The 20845-nt window shown below is 47.2% G+C and overlaps 1 protein-coding gene across 7 annotated transcripts in view; it reads left to right on the top strand.

Moving 5' to 3' along the window:
* Window positions 1–20845, top strand: part of kalrna (kalirin RhoGEF kinase a) — a 139145-nt gene that overhangs the window by 1182 nt on the left and 117118 nt on the right. The window lies entirely within an intron of this gene.

The following is a 20845-nucleotide window of genomic DNA, read 5'->3' as shown; positions in this document are numbered from 1 at the left end:
GCTTTAGGAGTCGGCTACCAACTGTAGCACTGCGTCTCCACAGGCCTTCACACACTCTACATCTGAGACCACCAAAGAAACCAATCTTCATCTTAAACGCTTACGGTGGCATATAAGTGTCACCTACTTTGCTGAGTGGCATGACCTAAATGAATTAGGGACTTATGGGTGGTTTTTAGTTTAAGGTCACTTTCCCTCCCTTTTCGTGTGGCACCTTAATGCCTCTATGAGCCATCTGAGAGCTGAGTCAGTGATGATGGTGGTGGAGGAAGGCACTTATCCGTGGAACGGACCGAAAGGCGCGTCGTGGTGCGGATGACTTCACGGCACGTTCCACAGCTACAACAGACAGTCTGGACCTAGCTCGAGACAAAGGTCTTGAGTTAGAGTCCAGAATGTCGTAGCCCACGCTGGCCGTAGGGGTTCCCGAAGCTGCAGAGTGGATTCTTGATTGGTTCAATCTGGAAACGGAGGCCGGGCTGTAAAGACCACAGCCCTGCACATGGGAGAGATCTAAGATGGCTTGCAGATGGTGCGGAGGTCTGAGAGCGTTATCTGTGACGGGAGAGTGTCTTTGCTGTGGTTCCTTCAGTGAATATAAGGACAACTGCGCCTACCAGTGCAGGGACATGTCATCAGAGGGAAGTACTGAGGCATCACGACGGCCTCTGTCCCAGGGGAAGCCGAAAGCCGTGGAGAGCGATCGAGAGCCGGAGAGAGCTGGGCCGACAGAGGGAGACGGACGGATAGAGAGAGAGGGAAGGATGGACAGTTGCACTAAGGAGAGAGGGAGAGAAAGACACAAAGAAAGAGATTTAGAGTCCGAGTCCAGTGGACGGTGAGCGAAAGGACCCATAAAGGACAGGCCCTTCTCTGCTGTTTCGGCTGCACTGGGAGCCAAGCACGCAGTAATCCACTCACAGATGGCTGAGTGAGAGCTGAGCTGAAGTGTCTTTATGTTCCTCCGCCTGACAGCGGGGACCCTCGTCTGCACAAGCTCTGCTTACAGCCAGATTCAGCTCCACTCCGCCACACGTTAGGAAGCTTTAACCCAGCAGCGGCTTTGAGCATGAGGTTAACGTCCTCGCCCTCTTACTGGCCCGTCATCTGAAACAAGTGATTTGGCGTCTCCCTCCACCTGGTCAGGAGCGGCTCTGTGCGCTGCAGGAGGAGAGGTCGTGTGCCCCCACTCCCCGGTCGTGGGTTGTGAACCAGGTGTGCCGCTCGGTGCAGTCCAACCCTCTGATCGATACCGGCACGGCTCGGGCCATCGCCTCCCCGCGGGGCCGAGCCCTGCCTCCAGACTCTCCTCTGAAACCGACGCCACTCTCAGCAACGAAGGTTTGCTTCATCGATTACCTAAGCGCTCAGTGAGCCGGGATCAGGGCCAGGGCATCGGAAGCCATGGATGATGTCATTCTGGAAAGCAGGCCAGAAGATGCAGGTAGTGATGCGATGGGGCGAATCTGAATCACTCGATGGTGAATAACGGTAAGCTGATTAGGAATTTAAGATGGCAGACCTTAAGTAATTGGATGCCGACTCGCTTTTTATCGTTCTATCTCTGTCCTCGGACACTCGGAAACAGTTACCATGAGCTTAACATGCAGAATGTCAGCAGTTTTGCGTGTGTCAGTGAGGCGATTAGCTTATCTGATATATATATATATATATATATATATATATATATATATATATCAGTTAATGGAGTCAAAGTTCCTTCATTTATTTACTGAAACCAGTATATATTATTTACCCCAGGGCAGCAGGGTAGCCCCAGTCAGGGGCAGGTATGTGTGCGAGGTCAGAAGTGGGGAATGGCAGTTTTCCAAGCGATTGCACCATGTACAAATGGTGGCTACATAGTCCCCAAACAGAGCGTGATTGTTCTTGTCTCATGTGCCATTTCATAGAGTCTGTGCAAAGATCCTGTATGTTTTCATTACCCAGTTTATCCAGGGGCAGACAGGAACTGGGAACTCTGCTCTGCCTAAGCCAGTTATAGCAAGCTAACGCAATTCACATCCAGCTTATCCCACACAGAGCCAAAATTTTTCGCAGGAATTCAAAGCAATATACAAGGTTCCGTCCGAGCAAGGATCTGTCATCTCCGTGTTATCCGGAGGCTACGTAAACATAGACTGGCATTCTGTCCCTTATTTGTCTTGCTTGCTCTGTTACGGCAGGAATAGTGAATGTTATTATCGGCCCAGTCTGTGCAGGCGCCGTGGACCATACAGTGGGCGGTTAGTCACCAGACCTCCATGTGCGAGGCTTAACGTGTGGAAAGCAGTTACACGCAGAAAGACCTTTAACCTGACCCTTAACCTGACCCTTAACACCCTAAACCTTAGCATGTGGAAAGTCCCTGGCTGCATGGAAATGGTGAAATGTAATTATAACACTCAAATATTACTAAGTGAAGTTAAATTATTTCATTTCTCAGTAAAACATACAGTACATTATTACATCTTATATGAGCAAACATGCGATATATGGACCGTTCGGTACCTCCGAATTAGTTATTCCTCTGCAGTTTTAAACAGACCTTACCATGCTGCTGTCATTCAGAGCAGACTGGTTTTATTCCCAGCCTGTGTGTGTGTGTGCGTGCGAGTGTGTGTGTGTGTGTGTGTGTGTGCGCAGGCTCTCTCCTGCACTCCCCACTTCATGGCGTCTCTCTGTGCCCGCCACACAATACCAACATGACGAGAACAATAGGGAGAAACAGGCCTTATCTGGGGCAGTGAACACACCCATAGTTTGGCCTCACTGTCTGTATGTGTGTGTGTGTGTGTGTGTGTGTGTGGCCTTATTTGTTTGTGGCTGACTGTGTGTCTCTTTTCTCTTTGTGTCTGTTGTTCTGTGTTTTTGTCTGCTCTCTCTCTCTCTCTCTCTCTCTCTCTCTCTGTCCTCTCTCTCTCTCTCCCTCTCTCTCTCTCCCTCTCCCCCTCTCTCTCTCTCTCTCTCTCTCCCTCTCTTTTCTCCCTCTCTCTCTCTCTCTCTCTCTCTCTCCCTCTCCCTCCCTCTCTCTCTCTCTCTCCCCCTCTCTCTCTCTCCCTCCCTCTCTCTCTCTCTGTTTCTGATTTGCTCCTTTCCCCTCTTATTCAACTTCGCTTACACACACACACACACACACACACACACACACACACACACACACACACACACACACACACACACTGCTTTAGAGAGGCAGATGGCTAATTGGCCAGCGTAAACCACATGGGTAATACAGAGAGCGAGAGGAGATTTGACTGGATTATTGAGTCATGATTTGATGTCACGGGAGGCAGCAGCAGAAGGAGAGAGGTGCCCGCCCTGTCTGTGTTCACCATGACGAAACATGTGGGTTAGTGCAGGGAGAGCGTTAGCGCTGCCGGCTAATGGAGTCCGATCTTATTAGCTGATGGTCTGAATGAGGCTTTTAAATGGATTGGGGGAGAGACGCCCCAGGGGCCTCTGGGTAATGGCGTCTGCACCTCCACTGATAAAGCAGCTGTAGCACTTTAAATCGTAGCTGTAAGCTCTCTCCGCGTTTGGAATGTGGAGGAATTGCTTGGTAATTCCCAGCTCCGTTTAGTTCGCTGTAAACACGTAGTTGCTAAAGAATGATATTTGTTGTTGGCGCCTGCGCTTACACTATGGCTGAACGATACGGGGAGAGGTCAAAGGGCAATACTTTTTTTTGTTTGTTTTTCTGATCAATTTTGCAATATTTCAGGAGACAAGTAACGTATGCAGACTACACCTACATTAATGTAGACTAGGTTAATGTAGACTAGACTAATGTAGACTGGGTTAATTTTCATTCAAGCAATGGACATGCTGCTTTTAGAGTGGGATTGTGACGTTATGTTTGAATACTGTCAGTGCCATGATTCATCACGACACCATCTCGTGGAACATTTGAGATTTGTCCGAATGCTGACAGCACACAATTTTAAAAAAAATCCGATTGGACAAAGAGCTCATTTGCATATTTATTCTTCTGTGATATCAGTGATACAGATGGTAGCGTGTGTGGTAATGCTGAACATATGATAAATCCTGTAGTCCAACTTCACTTGATGTCATAGTTCTGTGAAACTTGCTGTCATACAACTATGATTTAAAAAAGCATTTTGGGAAAGGCATTTCTAGATCTACTAATCTTAGAAGGATTCTGAGATTATAGTATAACGATGTGGATGTGTTTACCTGCAATAGCCATTTATATTTGATTACACACTCGATTGGGTGAACAGATGAACAATTTTAAAATTCTCTTGAGGCACAATTTCTACATCACAAGTAAAAGTAATAATGGAATACACCAACACTACACCTTAAAACCAGAGTTCAGTGGACTTGAACTGGTTTCCGGATATTTTTTGGATTTGGACTTTCCTCCTATAGACATCCTCCGGGAATAATTCCAACATCACAAAATGCTTTTAGCAGCTTTGTACCACCAGTGCAGTAGGACTATCAATTCTAATTAATGTTAAGAAGAGAATTAAAGAAGAGAATAGCAGTAAATCTTTCTACTGTGCATGGACGTGGTCGTTTTACGGCTCTGCGCTCGACCGGTGGGCTGTGACGCGCTCCTGGTTGTGGTTGCTTTGCCCTGCAGAACTGGAGTGGAGCTGGAATGCTGAGGCATCATGCATCCCCGCTGTGCCCAGCAAAAACGGCAATGGGATGTCCTGCAGGTTTTCCTGAACTCCCTCACAGTGACCCAGGTTTTGTAGCTCCGCCCACTCTGGTGCACATGCTTAGCTGTAGTCGCTGAGCGATCGATCGATTGCAATCCTCAGGAGGCATCCCACGGTTACATGTGATTCCGTTATACTGGAATTCTGTAAAAGCTCCAGCAGTTACCTGTGCTATCCATAGTATGTGGTCATGTGTCAAAATATTGTACTGAACACTGACATGTAAAGCCATCTATCGATTACCGATTGATTTCTGCTGTGTTTTGCAAGCCACAAGACAAAAGATCAAAGGATATCCAACAGAGACTAAGATCTATTCTCCGTACTTACATTTGGGTGCCTTACAATATTGATTAGTTCACATTGAAGGACTACTTACTTTTAAAATAATTAGTACTTTCATGTTTAAATTAGTCAGTACTCTGCCGAATTCCTGTCTGTAAGCACGACGATATTGTGAGAGCAGGCTGTAGCTTTGTGTACCCCTGGCTATAATGGGATGTGAGTCTCATTGTGGGGTGAGTGTATCGTCTCATAATTTAATTATTTCTCTGCTAAACTGGATAAGGTCTGGCAGCACGCTTAAGAGGCTGCTGTATGATCGCTGTATTTTAGCAAGGGTGGGAAATAGCTTCACGCTAAGAGCTATTGATTTTCTATGCTTGTATACCCATACCAGTGTTTGTGTGTGTGTGTATGTGTGTGTGTGTGTGTGTGTGTGTGTGTGTGAGAGAGAGAGAGAGAGAGAGAGATTGTGTGTGAGGATGACAGGATTGCTTCACAGATGAAGACTGTGTAGACCAGCCAGACTGGAAAAGACTGGCACCAAGCCAGTGGGGCATTGTACAGACTACACAAATACAGCCCAGTCTGCAAGGAACTGGACAGTTAGGGTTTCTGAGATTCTTCTCTCTTTTTACCCAATCCCTATCTGAAATAAACCAATGACTGGTGCAGAAGATCAGGTTTTTATATCTTTACTGGCCAAACCATGTTGGAATGACCAAACAAACCCCACAAACATCACTGTCCAGTTACTCTCAGACCTTGCTGGGCACCTTGGTTACAGTTATCTGTTTAGATTTACAGCTTGCCGTTTTGTTTTTTTGCAAGCCCTCTTAAACCTTTGGACATGTAAACAAATTACCAGGTTATTAATTAGCAGACTGAATGCTTGTAGTGTGGGAATTTGGCAAATGTAGAAAGTGCTGGCAGTAGCCAATAAGGTTCCTAAGATCACCCTGGGTTCCTGTGTCCCCTACTCCTGAGTGTACCCCATGGCTGCGAAGTGCAGGGTTTGCCATGGTAGCTTCTACAAATGCAAACCAGAGATTCTCCCAAAGTGAGCATCCTTCATCCTCGGAGTGAGGAATAACCCGGATCAAAGCACGACATGAAAAGAGGTTTTGAAATAGTTCTTCTGGAAAACATAGGACTCACCTCCTGGTTCACATCCAGAAGCTGGGGGAATTGAGCCAACCTTGCCTAGCCAGGGAGCACTCACACTGGGCGCGTCACAGCGCTGGCAGCCCCAAGGACACATGGGTGTAACCAGAGAAGATTCATGCATATTTAATCAGCTGCTTCCTGAGTCAGGTCCCGTGTCTTGCTGTCCCGCCACCGTCGAGGGCGTTGGAGAGGGAAGCAGGCAGACAGACAGGAAGAACCAGCCCATCCTATCATATCTTAAGATTTGATCTTTTGTTCATGATGATTGGCCTTAAGAATGAGGAGTAGATCTTTCAGTGGAGAGGATGAGGGTTGGGAATAAATGTTTTCTTCTTCACCTCCTCCATTATGGCTTTATACCCATTTGCTACTTGCCATACACTCTGAATTCAGTTATCTGAATGTATAGGAGTCCAGGATTCTGTGTATACTGTCAGTGTTCATTAGGAACCTAATGTGGACCAAAGGACAGGAGATAGCTGGTCACTTTTAAACACATTTCATCAGTGTTTATGCACAGAAATATTATCCAGACATCACCTGCCTTTAAAAATAAAGAGAAAATCAAAAAGAGGGCACCATCATTCCATGAACTACTAAGTTTGTTAAAAAAGGGTTTGGCAGTATTACAGATCAGCTGGTGACAGAGGGAATATGAGAATGAGCTCAATTTGTTGAGAATCTTAGCTGGAACGTCACGATTTGTGGTCCACTGACTCTGAAGCAGCACTGACCACCAATACTGATCAGCGTTCTGTACACAGTTTGATTTGTAAAAGTGGCATCTGAAAGTGAAGCACTCCAGATTAAACACTGCTGTTTCAGCACTCTCACCGTACAAGGTTCAACACACACACACACACAGTGGGCTTGAATTAACATTCAAAGAGACTGAAAACCATGCGCTAAGCGGAACAAAGAGCTCAACTGCACTATTGAAACAAAGCTGCTTCGCTAATGTTTTTGTTTTTTTTGGGGGGGGGGGGCAGAGAGAGGGAGAGAGAGAGGAAGGATGTAATGAGCCATGGCGATTGCTGTGTGTGTGTGAGTGTGTGTGTGTGTGTGTGTGTGTGTGTGAGTGTGTGTGAGTGTGTGTGAGTGTGTGTGTGTGTGAGTGTGTGTGTGTGTGTGTGTGTGTGTGTGTGTGAGAGTGTGTGTGTGTGTGTGTGTGTGTGTGTGTGTGTGTGTGTGTGTGTGTGTGTGTGTTCCAGTGTCTTTGACTGAATCCACAGGCCAGCAGTCCTGCTCTTCTCCTTTAAACCTTCCCCTGAGCAGGTACCTTTTTCTACATGATACCTTAGGTTCTTCCTCCCAGTTATTACAACTCAGTTATGTATCTCTGTTGCTGAGAGTTTGAGTAATTTCCGTGTTATGCTGTCAAAATTCCAGTTTAATAAGAAAAGCAATCAAAGCTCTTGAATCACTAACCTGAGCTGTGTGTTGCTGTACCCGTGCCGCTCTGTGGTCATGGCACGCTCCTCCCTTGGAAAGTGGTGTCACCTCTCCACCGCTCCACGGCAGGACAGCAGAACACACACAGGCTGTCACACCCGCGACAGCCTGGAGCGAACAGAACTGTCTCAGCCATTCATAATGCTTCACCAAAATGTACACAGTAATATTAGACATCTAAAAAAACAAAGATTATTCTAATATATTGTAATTCTATCATATTATGTCATCTCTATGTTTCTAACTCTGCCTCAGTTTCTCAATGCATTGGCCTGCCTGAGTTCTTGGCCATGATGTTTATAGTCTATACTGACTGATGTGTGTATTTCAGGGAACAAACAATGTATGTGTGTGTGTACACATGTGCACTGTGTGTGTGTGTGCGTATGTGTGTGTGTGTGTGTGTGCGATGTTACAGGGTCACTGGGCTGTTCTTTCGTTTGCTGGTATTTAGCACTTCAACAGTATGAAGCGTGATTTGCTTTTTATTGAATTAAATAAGCCTGAAGAGGCTGTGGGGACCGACCTCATCTGTAGTTAAGCTCTGGTGCATCTGTGCTTGTGTAGTTCTCTCCTTATTATTCCTAAGGGGCACTGAGCATGTACATGTGTGTGTGTGTGGGTGTGTCTGTGTGTCTGTGTGTGTGTGTGTGTGGTGTGTGTGTGTGTGTGTGTGTGTCTGTGTGTATGTGGGTGTTGTGTTTTATGAGCATGTACTTTGCACACATATTCCTCTGACAGTCCTTCCCAGCACGTGAAACATGTACCCAGGAAAGACCCGCCCGCGGGCAAACCCTGTGTGCCCTGGGGTACAGCGGCTGGAATCCCTCACACAGGCTCAGCTGCATCAGTGCGTCCCCTCGCGCCGGTGCTGCCAGATAAACAAACCATGCAGACTGGATTGATGTTTGAAAAGAGCCGCAACTGTGCTGTACAGCTCACGGGTGTCCTGGCTTAGACGTCCACCACCTTTTCTGTACGATGGGTATTTTTATACACAAACAAATAAATAATAACCCTGCTCTGAAATGCAGCTGATTGTGGAGATGTGCGCTGTAAAAAACATGGAGTGTAGGGGGTTTACATCCGCCGCCTGTCACAAGAGCATGTAAGGAGAGAGAGAGAGAGAGAGAGAGAGAGAGAGCAGAAGAGGGAAAGAAAGCACTATGGCTATAACAAGAGAAAGCGGGAAGGAGAGAGCGAGCTGTGAGGAAGGTCAGCGTGGTGAGGGTGGGACGCCAAGCTTTGCAAAGCGTGTTGAAGGAACCAGCCTGTTTGCTGCAGCGGCGGGGGAACCTTACAGGGCTGAGCAGCTGGAGCACGCGCCATTTATCATCGCCAGACCTGCGAAACTGAAGGTACAAATGAGGGCAAAAAACTGAGTTAGGAATAATGCACCTCCACCTCAGCGTACTGGGCCCTTTGTGTGACACCAGCGTTCAACATTACTCACACCTTTCTGGTCTCTAAACCGACATTATCAGTATGTGCATTTCATATTAGACTGGAAAAAAATATTAAAGACTACCAAGACAGACACTTTGACAGTCCTGAAGCTGAATGTTGCAGAACACACCTAACCTATTAGTCCAGACCTCTTAGATGTTAATAAAACCTACAAAGGTTTTGTTATTTTAACTGAAAGGAAACAGACATTTTAAAACAAAGCAAGGTGTTTTATACATTTGATGGGCTGTAAATATCTGAGACAGTGAGAGAGTTTTTAATGATAATAATAATAATAATCATTTTAATTTCTATAGCGCCTTTCACAGACTCTAATGATGTCATCCTCCTCACATCACATCTGAGCAGAGTTACGCATGTTCAGTACAGAGGGGTCACACTTTATAAAGACACTGCAGAGACTTGTACACTGGACCTGTAAGAGCCATATCATACTAGGAACATCTGGAAAAGCCATCCAGTTCGAGCCCTACTCACTGAGTTCATCAAAGAGGGCTTTCGGTTGGCTGGGTAGGAAAATATGTCCTGCAGATCATAGCATGGAACCGGTTTCCTACCAGATAATGAGTGTGTGTGAAGTCAGGTGAGCGGACTGTTCCGGAGGCGTGTTCAGAGGCCCTGTTTCCAGCGCCTGGCTGATGCGTCTCGTTCATCTGACTGCGATAAGGGCCCCTGCAGGGCCCCCGGGTGCCTGTCTGTGGCTGGCTGACCTGAGGTCAGTTTCGCGTCCAGTCTCACAAGGGCCGGGGACTGCCTCATACGGACCCACTTTCACGCTAATGTCAAACACGTGACAGGACCGTTCGCATGTGTTGGGCATGTCGCCACGGAGATCGAGGCAGCTGGGAGGGGGAGACCAGCTGCTGGGTTAATGAAGGGGGGGGGGAGCTTGTGATGGATGGTTTAGCGTAATCAGTGGAGTTAACAGAAGCATTGGAAAGGTTTGAAAAGGTTTGTGCTGCTTCCCAGTCTCAGACTGTGTGCTTGTGCAGATCAGAGTCCTGGTGCACACGGAGTCACAGCTGGTGCGGTTCGGCCAGAAATGTACTCGGTGAAGCTTCTGCGTGCTCACCAGGTCTGGCAGCTCAGCGTCGGCGGCACCGATACGTGTTGCTCCCAGACAAGCGGAGCATGTCCATGACACGGCCGACTTGGCAGAATTGAGCAGGGCTTTGCACTCTCTACACACTTTGCTCACACACACCTGGCCCCTCCCCTGCCAAAGTTCTGCATCGTACTGATGTTACATTTCTGTGTAAAATTTCTGATGTTATCTCAAGGGCTGGGTTAGTTTTCTTGTACGTCCCAGGGCGAAATGTTGAACAGTTTTAGGTACTGAATTTTATTGTCTGAGACACATGACGATGTGCACTGTGACTGATGCATGAAAACACACTCACACACACAGACAATGTACATACACACAGACACCCATGTGAGCACACAGACACACACAGACACAAATACACACAGACACACAAAAATGCATTTTGTTTTTGCTCTGCCTGGAATCTCGAGAGGAAAAGCGTTCTCACGGGTTTGGGGTAGCGGCCGAGGTTTGTCTGGTTTAAAGAGAGTGCAGGGATTCAGCAGTCAGCCGAGCAGACCTGGCGTGTGTGTGTGTGTGTGTGTGTGTGTGTGTGTGTGTGCGTGTGTGTGAGTGTGTGTGTGTATGAGTGTGCACTCTGAATATTTGGAAAGACCTAAAAAACGCTGACATGAAACTCTCCACTAGGCCTTATGGGGTTGGTGGAGAAAGCAATCCTATTGGCCAGACCACACGTGGATTCCCGCCAGTCCTGCGCTTAGGCTAGAGCTTCCCGCATCCCACCGCGTCCCAGTGCTCTGCTCAGCCATCACGTTGCCAACCGCACAGCCAATTGAATTTTTCCTTTTCCATAATTGGAAGGAAACAAAGGCTTTCAGAATTCCATTGGTTCCAGTGAGCTGGTCTGCACCCGGATTGGTTCTGCCCGTTTTGATGGGCCGTGCCAGTTGCCACACCGGGCGCTGGCTCATTTTCTTATTTGCCTTCTGCAAGGCTGAGCGTGGTGCTCAGTCGTGGTGGGTCCAGGCCCAGAGAAATGCCAAGCCTAAACTCCGTGCCGTCCAACCTTGACAACCACTGGGCCTCTGCAGAATTAAACGTACGAAGGAGTTTGTTAATTCCAGGGAGGTGAGGTGAGTTTTGGGAACAGTGGCACTGGTGAAAAATGGGGGCCTTTATTAAGTTTATTCAGTCCAGACTATCGACAACACTGACCGTCAACATAACTAGACAATACGTTTTATTGATCGGCTTAAACACCACCACAGTGAGCAGCTTGTCTTTAGGCTGGATATGGAATTGAAGCTGACTGCGCAATTTAGGTAACATTTTCAATCTGAAATTGATTTGTCATGGGAGGTGATGACGATGGTGGTCATTTCTCAGGCACCCTGGGCCTGCGTGACTGCTTCCTTGGGCCACGTCTGCAACCTCGTCGTCCACAGCACAAACTTAAACGCCCTTTCATGCCATGGGGTGAAGCTTTGTGCAGTAAGATCCAAGCGCTCTGCGTTGGGGAAAGCAACTCTTGGATCAGTGGAAATGTTGGAGCAGCTTGTGGAGCAGGGATACGGTTTAAAGACCGCGTAAGCCACACAGCGGCCTCGTGATCTGCTCTTCCACAACTACAGCTCAAAAAGAAAGAGTTTTGTCTTCTTTCAACAAAACCAACACCTATATTTAATTTATTTTATATAGCTGATTTTTCTAAATGTATTCATAATGGTTAACATAATTATCAGAAAGAGATCCCTTAAGGAACTGCTACTTTATAACTGTATAGGCCTCAGTAAGAATGTTTATTTGAGTCCTGTACAAGAGTCCTGCTCCTGTCCTGATGTTGTGTCTGCCTTCATCGGTCTATTTCATGACCTGGGTTTGCCCTATTTAATATACACTAACAGTCTAAATGCACTTACAAATACATTTATGAATACAGCATCAAGTGATATATGGGTTTATAGGAACATAAAAAACACCTCCTCCTTTTGGAAACAAGCCCTTCACACAGGAGACACAACTGTGCAGACAAGAAGACAAGGTAGCATTAGTCACCTAACATCTTAGTCCATAGAACTGACTGAACACTCTTTAGCACAGCATGTAGGAGAACCTGAACACCTCACGGGCGACTCAGTAGAGATGGACAGGGAGCGAGAGTGCTTAGGGTCACAAACACTGTTTCAGCAGCTTTCCAAGCTCTGGTTAGCTCCGCAGAAGCCAATTACCTTGGTTCACTTTTAATGGCTTTTCCTTAAGGGCCAACACTCAGCTGGATTTATCACTCCCCTACGACTCCTTTCCCTCTGTTGCATGTTACACGTGTTTCTAAAAAAGAGCCAAATGACGTGCTAACTGTCGGCACCAGATGTGTGTCTCTATTTTTGGAAAGGTGGTGAACAACAGTGGATTCTGCACGAATGACCCATCAGGACCGAGCTCTCTCCCGTAGATCCGCTGGACGGCACTATGGAGTTTGAGCACAGCAGTGAGTGGAGAAGTGAATAGTAACCGCATTTGGTGACATTTCAGGGGTTTCTAACACAGCTTCTCTAATACAGTTACTGCTGTGCGGATTGTCTGACCTTTCATAGTGTTTTATTTGTTCTGATTTTCTTACGTGTGAACTTGTGACTGAGCGGTTGTTCATGAACTAACCACCTTCATTCATTCAGTTAGCGCAGAGCTGATGTCCCCCTCTACGATGGGTCCTGCCCACTCTGTATTTTAAACTGGTCAGTCGGACGGCCCCCTCAGCCCAGTGAAAGGAAAACCTCAGACAAAGGCAGCTAGCCAGGGCTTTTGTTTCCAGTCATCTGTTCCGGACCTCTCACCCAGCCCCCCAAACACAGCCCGCGCTCGTTATTGTCCCGTAGACCGTCTGCTTAGCGCCTTGCGGGCTGACTGCTCTTTGTCCTCCCTGGTGTGTGTACCAGGACAGCCCGGCAGGCCCCCGCTGAGTCAGACTTCAGCAGTGCTTTGTGACATCATCGCCTGGCGCGGGGCCTTGGTGAAGGGGCTGGGGGGGTTAATGGGATTACTTCTGTTGGCCTGCGAAAGGAGCCAGATATCGACACACACTTAGCAACGAGATTTGGCGTCCTCGGGGAGAGGGCGGTTTTATTGGATCTGCGCGTTTGGAGATAATTCCTCGCTGCCTGCTTGAGAAGTGAACCGCATGTGGTGCACAGCGTTGGGCCCTGCTCGGAGTTGGAGACGACTGAGTCATCTGGTTTTAAACGGACGACTCTCGTCTGGTGTGATTTATGTGCTCCGCTCACATCAGCTGTGCGTCGTTTGGTGTAACTACAGGTTCGTTATTACGGGTACGGAAGACATGGATTACATTTCTTACGTTTCTCTTTTAGAACAATCATCCAGCAATGCTTGCTATGTGAACTCTGGGAGCAAAAATAGCTCCCGTTTCTGCAATCACTGAGCCCCTACATCTCCTGTTTTACTGTGCGGCATTGTGATTACACTCTATATATAGGCATAATTACTGAGCTATGATCTGTGCCTGCAGACGTCGAGTGGGCCAATGTTGTTTTGGACCACGGTCAAGACTGGCTACCAGTGTCTGAAGAGACAAGCAGATTCATAGTAAAAGCTGTGAAAAAAAAAGAAAAGTAACTGCTAAGAATGAGGAGGGCGAAACAAGCCTGTGTCCAGCGTGTTTGTCGAGCGGAGAACCCGTCACATATGTTGCACGCGATGTACAGGCGTGATGTGCTGGACATTCCCGAGAGGATGCAGGTCTGCTCTCAGCAGGGTGGGGGCTCGCTCGTTTCTCCGCACGCCTGGAGGACCCGATGATACCCTTTATTTCTTCCGAGTGGCTCTGATGAGGAAATGAGCCTGCTTGGCAGAGGCAGGCTGACGCAGGGGGCCCCAGGGGCCACGGGAGCCGGAGAACAACTGGGTGACATCTTGATGCAGCCAAGAGGGCGAGCGAGCGTGATTAGAGGGAGAGAGAGAGAGAGAGAGAGAGAGAGAGAGAGAGAAGCAGTGCAGAAAAGAGCGTGGAGGATGTAAGGTTATTGCTTGCTTTCTTGAATGTTCTGACAGAATGACTGAATTCTCATTTGCGCTCTGCTGTCGGAGGCTCGGCCCTGGGCGGGGCCGAGGTGTAGGTGCGCTTTCCGCCCCGGAACAGAGCCTCTGCTTGTTCCGTAAGGCAGGAAGTGGACAGGCGGCTTGCGCTGCCTCCTCTCACAGGAAAGAGGGGATCTTCAACGCTTAGACGCAATTGGCCAAAAACGAGGAAGAGGAGCTGGATGGCTCTCGTTACGGGCCAGTGTAGCCGTAATCGGATCTTAAGCAGCTGATTAATGTACTGATATGTAGATGCTCGTAATAATAGACCCTTGAAGACATTTATAGGTGCATTTCCACAAAGTTTCATTCATGCACTTGCACATCATGTTAGAAAGAAGTTGTCAGAGGCAGAGGGGAGGTTAATTCAACACAGAAATCTGAATATCCCCCCAAAGGGTCTGGATTACTAATGGAGGGCGAGTGTGATCTCTTGGCATCTAAATTACTGTTAGGACTGAGACTCACAGAGCTGATTCTGGATCAGTTTGTGGATGGTTTCGCCTGCTTTTTTTGCTCTCCTCACGGTGGCTGTGTTGTGAATCACTACAGTAAGAACACAGAGACCATCATTCTCTTTGCATCTCCTCAGACTCACATTCTTAGTCTGACCAAACCAATGTTCACCATCAGTGTGATTTCCTGGTGTCATGGGAGTTTTGGCTCTGAAGTCTGAAGTCTCATTCTGTTCAACTAGCAGTAGTGTGTTCTGCAGCTCTGAGGGTGAAAAGCTCCTTTGATGGTTACACAGGTAGAAGGTACAAAATACTCTTTCAGTGAAATACTGCATTCACATTGGGATATAGATATATAGATATAGATAGATAAAGATATAAATATAGAAATATATATATATATATATATATATATATATATATAGAGAGAGAGAGAGAGAGAGAGAGAGAGAGAGAGAGAGAGAGAGAGAGATAGATGGATATATATAGATTTAGATATAGATACACACACACACACACACACACACACACACACACACACAAAGCCTTCTAATCCTGAACATTTACACTCCACTTCTTACTTGAAAGGAATACATGTATATCACATTTAACCAAACATCCTACTGGTCAAACAAAACATTTTCCAGAGTGCAATTTTTTTGATAAAATACATGTCTTGATATATTTGAATGTAGTTGCTTTTATGTCATTAGTACCGCAGAGTTATCAGGAGTTATGTCAGTGTCTGTTGAGGCTGGCTGCTTCTGGCTGTTAACTCAAAGGGTCTGTTAGTGAGTTATACATATATGTATCGTAACCCCCCCAGCTGGCATCGTAGGGGCCCAGTTTCTTATTTAACCTAGCTAGAGTATTACATACAAAACTTAGCAAAGCAGCTAAAACACATGAAACCATTCCATTAGAAAACACACTTCTAATCTCTGTAGATATTGGTAAATGATGTTAAATGCTTGTTTCTGTTGGTTATACTGAAATGTGACGAATGTTAGTTAGCTACGCTCAAAACTCACATTCATGTAAGTAACTGACACCAGTCGGGGCAAATACGTCCAGTATTTCAACCCACAGTATCTTATATGGGCATAAAAACAGACCCCAGTGAGAGGGATGAGGCATCTTAAGTGGTCTATGGATGTCACATGACTAGCAACTCCTGTTATTGTTCTTACAGTTAGGCTTTTCAAACTTTTTCAGTCTAAATTAGACAGATTGTAGGTAATATAAGATGTGATGCAGTTATCTCACATCATCTCGTGTCATGTGATGCTGGTATAGACCTCAGCCTGACCAGACCCTGAGTGGGTTTCCTTCCTTTTAACACACTTCTGATCGTCCTTGAAAAAGGCTGAGGAACAGTGTTGGCATGTCCACCACAGCCCGTACTTTCAAACACAGTCTAACTTACCGACGCCATTTCAGTCTGAGGTAGCTCGAGCTTCACCACAGAAACGCCTGTATGTCTGCTACTTAACTGTCTTTGACTTCACAGGATCCTGTGATGTTTAGGTGAAAAAACACAAAGGACAAAACGTAGCAGGTTTTCAACATTTTCATTCATTTCATTTCCATAGAGAAAATCCCATTAGAGTTCCTAATATGGGCATGATACCAGCTACTGACTTTAGTGGTCTGTGAGTGTTTGGCCAGTAGCCTAGAACCTGGCTCTGAAGTTGTTCTCCTAGTCTAGGTCTTTGTCCACTGAATGCTGGATCTGTCAACTCAGTCCACACAATGGTTTTAATTTTATTTCATTTAATGTCTAGATTCCTTTGGTTGGCCTGATTAGAACCGTAACGGGGTCGGTCCGGGCGTGGAGGATGTATGGTTGACGCCCCTGACCAAAACGCTGAAATGTCAAGAGTCAGTTATTGGACGCGGACATGGACACGCTGATGCTTACCGAGCTGTGTGGAGCTACAGTGTGGACTGGTTGGTCTGCCATCACCGTCCCACGTATCATAGTTCATCTTTCACACCAGCTACAGGAAAGACTGGAGATGGAAGTGATGTCATATGTAAGGGGACGCTAAGCCCCTCCCCTTCACTCCACTATACCACAGGCCACTCTCATCAGGCAGATGCAGAGTAAAAAAAACCTGACACAAGCTGAGTCTCGCTCTCACTCTCTCTCTCTCTGTTTGTCTCTTTCTTTGTCTCTCTCTCTCTGTCTCTCTTTATCTCTCTCTCTCTCTCTCTCTCTCTCTCTGTTTGTCTCTTTCTTTGTCTCTCTCTGTGTGTCTCTCTCTGTCTATCTCTCTTTATCTCTCTCTGTTTGTCTCTTTCTTTGTCTCTCTCTGTGTCTCTCTCTTTATCTCTTTCTCTCTCTCTGTCTCTTTCTTTCTCTCTCTCTCTGTTTCTTTCTTTCTCTCTCTCTCTGTCTCTATCTCTCTTTCTCTCTGTCTCTCTCTCTCTCTCTCTCTCCCCCCCTCCTCTCTCCCACAGCCGAGAGCACAGCGTGGGCATTGTGTTCGGGGACCATGTTTCTGTCTGGCTGCCTTTAACTGAGCTCCGTGTAGCAGCTGCGTGGCCAGCTGGGTTCTCCCCTGTCCGTCCTCTCCTGGCCCAGCTTCAGAACATCCGGGCCTTTTAACGCAGGTCTCACCCGGCACAGGACGCGTGCCCCACACTCCTCCACTGGAGTGGACGGTAGCAGCTGAATTCAATACACGTAGAGCTGATTGTAAGTGTATATTTAAAACAACCCTGGCCCAAGAGCTGGCCAGCTCTCTGCTGGGAATTGCAAGCGTGGCTTTCCGTCTCCGTCCCCTCACCAGTTGTTAAGTTTGCCGTGAGCAGAGACTCGAGAGCCCCGGTTGCTTATCTGTTGTGACGGTGAATGACCGCTGAGCAAGGACGCGGGCAGGCAGCTGTGTGACGAGTGTGTCCTGCCGAGCTGAAAAGAGTCAGCACCTGCACTTGCGTGGGTGAGTGTGAGCGACTGGCTGAGTCCTGAATGGATACTTCACCTCCTGCCCCCGTGTCAGACGCACAGACCGGAGTGTCTGCTGCGCAAACACAAAAGCACTCACCAGTCTGTGTAGCGAGATATAAAACAGCCAGACTCAACACTCCTGCACAACCAGATCCCTTAATCTAGTGTGTGTGTGTGCGTGTGTGTGTGCGTGTGTGCGCATGTGTGTGTGTGTGTGCGTGTGTGTGTGCGAGGGTGTGTGTGTGTGTGTGTGCGTGTGTGTGTGTGCGTGTGTGTGTGTGAGGGTGTGTGTGTGTGTGTGTGTGTGTGTGAGGGTGTGCGTGTGTGTGTGTGAGGGAGGGTGTGTGTGTGTGTGGTTGTGAGTTTGATATATTATGAGGTACTTTTAAAAGGTTTTAAAGGTTTAAATGTTTTAAAAGGTTTTAAATGTTCTCTGTCTTAACTGTTGGTTCAGCTGTTTGAAGTTTTTTTCCTGAATGTTTTTAAGTTTGCACACCATAATTCCTGCATGGCTGAAATTCATATTAAACGTACTTTTTTTTTTGGGCAGAGGGATGATACACAACAGCAACATCTAGAGATACACAATGTACCACCACCACACCACCACCACCTACATCACACCACCATCACCACCACACCTCCATTACACCTCCACCACCATCACACCACCACCTCCACCACATCACACCACCACCTCCACCACCACACCTCCATCACATTGCCACCTCCATCATACCTCCACCACACCATCACCACCACCACCTCCACCACACCACCACCTCCACACCTCCACCACATCACACCACCACCTCCATCACTACACCTCCATCACACCTTCACCACCATCACACCACCACCTTTACACCACCACCACCACCACCTTCACCACCATCACACCTCCACCACATCACACCACCACCTCCATCGCACTACCACCACCTCCATCACACCTTCACCACCACCACCTCCATCATCACCACCTCCATCATGACCCCACAGCAAAACATATGTTTTATTTCTGAGTGTTGAGTGTTCCTGACTGTGTTCACGAGACAAAGATATAAAAATAGAAATATATCCAAATATCTCACCATGTATCTGCTCATTAAAGTTGAATCCCTTACAACCACTTCGGAGTTGTACAGGAATGCGCAGGCCTTCTAATTAGTCTTGCTGAGAAATAGGTGCCTTTGGAGACCGAACACGGGCCTCTGATCCCTCAGCACACAGAAATGACCCTCTAGCGGATACGAACAGGTTCGGAGGGTTGTCGGGACGGCTGTTGCTAGGACGCGTCTCCGGAACCGAAGCCCCCGCCTGCTGTTTCCTGCCAGACGCGGCAACTGAGCGCGACGGGAGAGCCCGGAGCCTGATATCCCTCCACAGTGGAGGAACAAGAATAGCGATGGGGGATGCTGCTGAAGGCGTGTGCTCGGAACACAGCAGAAGGGACAGGTGTTCAGAAACTGAAGAGGCCTTTAGGTTCATGTAGACAAGCTTTCATGAGCAGTACTTCCTTCTTGACTCCAGCCTGCGGGACAGAACTGCAGAGCAAAAGCAGCCACATTAGCGGCAACGTTAGGACGACGAGATCACGTGCTGGGGTTTGTGGAAGACCTGCTCTGGTGAGGCCAAGTTCATGCCGAGATTTAGAGAATGTCGCTACTGAAGAGCCGACTCGTTTATTCCAGTGTCATGTCAGACAGGGTAAGAGGGCCTTTAACCTCCTCTACGGTGGACAGAAAGTGGGAGAGAGAGAGTGGAAGCGAAGGAGGGCATTCGTTAAAGCCCTTTTGGCTCGTTTAGCATGAGTCGGTAGCTGGAGTGTTTTTGCTCAGCGCTGAGTCATTCCGGCCCTCCATTTACCCCTCTCTCAGTGAAACTGTCTCTCCCATGTCCGTACACAAGGGAGCAGGATCAAAGGGATCGGCGCGGACGGAGAGCCGGGTACAGGTGCTCTCAATCCGTCTATTGTGCGAACACTTTCAGCGGTTCTTTCTTTAGTCTGGTTTCTTTAAACCGTGAATCAGCTGGGATATCCAGAGACGGAGCACACACCTGCTCACCATCTTTAACTGCGTCCTGAGTGATCAGGTTGCAGGTGAACAGAAGGCTATCACTTTTATTCTCTGGTGTTTCCTCTCTTTGCTTGATCTCCGCTCAGACTGAAAGGTTTTTTATTACATTTTTATTAGATTTCCTTTTAAGCCCTGTTAATAGAAATCATTGCTGATACTTTTTTCATACATATTGTATCTCAGTGAGCCTCTTATATCAGAAATAGACACGACCCCTCTCTGATAGTTTCTAAACCAGTGATATTTTTATTGCGGGCAGAAAACTCTAGAACGAAAATCTGAAACAATTACATTTTGCGCTGGTCCTCGTCAAAGCACTTTCTGTCATCCCGGGTATTTAGAGGAGCATGCCATATTTTCGGCCTAGCTGGGGATCCGTAGGGTTCCATAATCCGCAGGGGACCATTTCTCATCAGAACAGAGATGTTCCTGCACATCCGGCTGAATTCCAGATGGAGCTGGCGGGACCCAGCAGGAGCAGCGGCTGTAGAACCTGGCAGAACTCGGGGTTGGAGCGATATGAGAAAAACATCAAAGAGCTTTATGTGAGTTGGAAGGTGAGGGGCTGCACTCTCAGCATGTTTCCAGAGAGCTGGTTTTGTGGCAAGCCAGACCACCCACCTGGCTTTACATTTACCAGACACTTTTATCCAGTGCAGCATACAACTATGACCAAGTACAGCTTGAGCAATTGAGGGTACAGGGCCTTGTTTAGGGGCTCAACAGTGGGGGTTGATGGGGCTAGAACCAGCAACCTTCTAATTACTAGACCAGTACCTTATCTGCTGTGCTACCTCTATCCCTCACACTCCAGATGCTCCAGAGATGAAGACATTTATTCTACAGGTTTCTACTGTCAAAATATGCAATTGCTGTGTATTCACACACAAACACACACACACGATTATGCAGCTAGGTTTAACACTTGTGATCTTCATTTCTCAAGGAAAGACCTAAATAAGATTAACCATCTGGAGATTTTTTTTTAGCATCTTCTTACTAAAAATTAGAAACAGGTTAATTCCTGCTTGCTAGCCAGCTTCTGAAGCTCAGTGGAAAGTGTGGAAGTCTCCAGAACAGCTTTAGTGTGGGGAGAAGGAACCACCCAGAAATCAATCACATGACACATTGATGACATTCTGCTCATT

This window comes from Electrophorus electricus, chromosome 4, assembly GCF_041902795.1.
Source record: "Electrophorus electricus isolate QZ-2024a chromosome 4, ASM4190279v1, whole genome shotgun sequence".
NCBI lineage: Eukaryota > Metazoa > Chordata > Actinopteri > Gymnotiformes > Gymnotidae > Electrophorus > Electrophorus electricus.
Note: the sequence above shows the minus strand (reverse complement) of the source record. Positions and strands in the feature narration are given on the sequence as shown.